The 3,730-nt window shown below is 41.7% G+C and overlaps 1 pseudogene; it reads left to right on the top strand.

Annotated features, from left to right (window-relative positions):
* The first annotated feature begins 379 nt into the window (after positions 1-379).
* On the top strand, positions 380-866 carry LOC103747906 (annotated as a pseudogene).
* The last annotated feature ends 2,864 nt before the right edge of the window (positions 867-3,730 follow it).

Consider the following 3,730-nt stretch of genomic DNA (forward strand, 5'->3'; position numbering starts at 1 on the left):
GTTGCCAATACTTCAGGCAGGGTCTCTTCCCCACATCGATGCTGGGATTTTGTCTGTTTTGAACATACATGGGCCTTGTACATGCCATCACAATTGCTTTGTTCATATGAGCAACTGACCAGCTGTCTGGAAAACTGTTTCCTTGTGGTCATTCACCTCCCCTGGGTCTTACAATCCTTTGGTTTCCTCTTCCACAATGATCCCTGAGCCTTTGAAGCAGAAGTTTGACATAGAGATCCTACTCAGGGGTAAGCACTCTGCCGCCTCTTGTTCTCTACACGTTGGTCAGCTGTGATTGTCTGTGTTAATCGCCATCTGCTGCATAAAGATGGCTGTCTTCTCTCTTTACAGTGGTGGAGTCTGGAGACGACTAGCAGACATGGTACCTGAAAAGGGAAAGGAAAAAGAGGGAAGAAGCAAGTCCTCGGCCTTGGACCTCGGGTGGCTGAGGAGAGAATGTGCTTGGTGTCTGTCACCACTTTGCTTCCTTCAGCGATACTTTTTTCCACGTCACTGATCTTTCTGGCAAGGAAAACATCTGCCAAGTGCCTGGTGGAATGAAGGTGGAGGCTGACGGGATGAGTCTTCTCCATATGCCCCCAGGATATGCAGCCCAGGACATGGCCCAGAGGGGCAAGGAGCTAAGTATCACTGCCCTACATATCAAATTCCAGGCCACTGGGGGAAACAGGTCCAAAACCCCTGGACCTGGAGCCCAGTCAGCCCTCAGAGCGCTTGACCACTCAGGGATGAAAATTGGATGGATTGAGGATGTCACTCTTATCCCCTCTGACACCACGTGCAGGAAGGGGGCTTGCCATGGTCGCCGTCTGTGGCCAGGATTTCTCACAGTCCTGGTCTATTAGTACATTGTTTCTTGTAAGCTTTTTCATTAAAAAAAAAAAAAAAGAAAGAAAGAAAAAAAAAAAATGGCTGTCTGCTGAGCGTTGAGAGGCATTAATCACACTGAGTTCCATTTACCTGAAAATTTCATAATTTTATTTTTTAAGAGCTGAATAATATTCCATTGAGTATATATACTATACCTTTATTATTCATTCATCAGTTGATGTGCCGCAATCCAAGACTCTGTCCAACAGAATCCAGGAAGAACGACACAGACACCAAGGCAGGGTTCAAGCTTCTTCTTCTTTATTACGCACTTCAGCTCTTTATATAGCGTTCTCAACGGCCCTCCCTCCAGCCAGGACCAATCAGGGCGCTCACACACACACACACACACACACACACACACACACGCAGCAGACAGGCAGAGTGGCAGCCCATTGGGCCACGCAGGTCAGTCTCTAATCAGGCAGGCAGCAAATGATGGAGCTGATCGGGCTATGAGAGTTGAAGTAAACAAGCGGGGATCACGAGACTTGGCAACCAGCCAAGGCGCCTCAGGCAAGAAGCTTGGAGTCAGGAGACTTGGCAGCCAGCCAAGAGTTGGAGTCACGAGGCTTGGCAGCCAGCCAAGGCGCCATTTTTGGCTGACTCGGCGGTGCTTGCTTCCCACATTGATGGATACCCAGTGGTTTCAATTCCTAGCTATTCTGAAAAAGGGAGCAATGAACATGGATGAACAGGTATTTCTAGTGGTTTGGCTGGGTCATATGGTAGATCAATTTCAAGCTTTTTGAGGCATCTCGACACTAATTTGCATAGTGGCTGCACAAAGAATTCCCTCTCTCTGCATCTTAGCCAGCATTTGTTATTGTTTGTTTTTTTTGGATTTTAGCCATTCTGAGTGGGGTGAGATGAAATCTCAAGGTGGCTTTAATTTTCAATTTCCTGATGACTAAAGATGTTGAGCATTTTAAAACTATTTCTCGGTCGTTTGTGATTGACCTTTAGAGAGCTCCCTGTCTCAGTCTTTAACTGGGCTCTTTTTTTTTATGTTTAACTTTTTGAGTTCTTTGTAAATTCCAGATAATAGCCTTTTGTCAGAGGTATAGCAGATGGAGAATTTTTTTCCCATTCTGTAGCTTGTCTCTTCACTCAGATGATGGTGGCCTTTGCTGTATAGAAGCTTTATGCTTACATGAAGTTCCCTTTGTCAATTGTGGATGAATGATTGCACTATAGGATTCCTGTTTAGAAAGTCCTGTCCTGTGCCTGTAAGTTCCAGTGTATTCCATACTTTCTCCTCTGATTCAAGGTATCGGGTTGAGGTATTATGTTGAGGTCCTTGATCCTTCTGGAGTTAAGTTTTGTGTCTGGTGAGAGATAGAGATCTAGTTTCATTCTTTTACATGTGGCTCTCCAGGTTGACCAGAACCACTTGTGAACATGCTATCTTTTCTCCAGTGAATTTGTGGCTCCTTTGTAAAACATCAGGTGGCTTTAAATGCGTGGATTTAAGTCTGGGTCCTTAATTATATTCCACTAATCAGTGTGTCCATTTTAGTGCCAGAACCATGTTGTTTTTAGTACTATAGCTCTGTAGTATATTGTGGGGTTTTGTGTGTGTGTGTGTGTGTGTGTGTTCCATCAAAATTTGAGGTTATAATTTTTCAATTTCTGTGAAGAATTTCATTGGAATTTTAATGGGGCTTGCATTGAATTTGTAGATTGCTTTTGGTAGGATGGCCATTTTCACAATATTAATCCTACTGGTTCATGTGCATGGGAGGTCTTTCCATCTTCTGGTATCATCTTAAATTTGTTTCTTCAATGTCTTAAAGTTTTTATCATACAAGCCCTTCACTTACTTGGTGACATTTATTCCAGGATATTTTATGTTTTTTGAGGCTACTATGATGATTGGGATTGTTTCTCTGATTTCTTTCTCAGTGCATTTCTTATTGTCATATAAGAAGGCCACTGATTTTAGGGTGTTAATTTTACATCCTAATACTTTGTTCAATGTATATCAGCTCCAGGAGTTTCTGGTGGAGTCTTTAGGGTCCTTTATGTACAGACTAACATAATCTTTGAACTTCTTCCTTCCCAGTTTCTATCTCCTTTATCTCCTTCATGATCTAAATTGCTCTGGATAATACTTCAAGACTATATTGAACAGAAATGGAGAGAGTGAAGTTTTCTTCTTGTTCTTGATTTTAATGGGAATGCTTTGAGTTTTTCTTGATTTAATATAATGTTGACTGTGGACTTGTTGTATATTGCCCTTATGATGCGGAGCTGGGTCACCTGTATCCCTAGATTCTCCATGAATTTTCATGAATGGGTGTTGAATTTTGTCAAAGACCTTTCTGCATCTAATGAGATGATGATGTGGTTTCTGTCCATGAGTCTGTTTTTGTGGTGGATTACATTTATTGATTTATGTATGTTGAACCATCCCTGCATCTCTGGGATGAAGCTAACTTTGTCATGGTGGATGATCCTTTTATGTATTTTGCATTCAGTTTTTGAGTAATTTATTGAGAAATTTTGAGGCTACATTCATCAGAGAAAATGACCTATAATTTATTTTTTTGTTGTTGGGTCTTTATCTAGTTTGGGTATTAGAGTAACACTGTCTTCATGGACAGAACTTGGGAGTGTTCCTTACTTAGTGTGCCCTTCAGCTTCTCATAATTAACTTATAAATTTAGAACAGAAAACAATGGGTTTCATCAAGACATTTTCATACATATGTATCATTGCACTTGGCTCATTTTTGTCCCCTTCCTTCCTGTGTCCTTTCTACCTTCTTTCTTTCCCTCAAAGAGTCTTAACTCTGCCTTCACATCTGAATACGCCAAATGTGAGAGAAAACATGCAA

The sequence above is a fragment of the Nannospalax galili genome, unplaced genomic scaffold (genome assembly GCF_000622305.1).
Source record: "Nannospalax galili isolate Female #2095 unplaced genomic scaffold, S.galili_v1.0 scaffold1105, whole genome shotgun sequence".
Taxonomy (NCBI): domain Eukaryota; kingdom Metazoa; phylum Chordata; class Mammalia; order Rodentia; family Spalacidae; genus Nannospalax; species Nannospalax galili.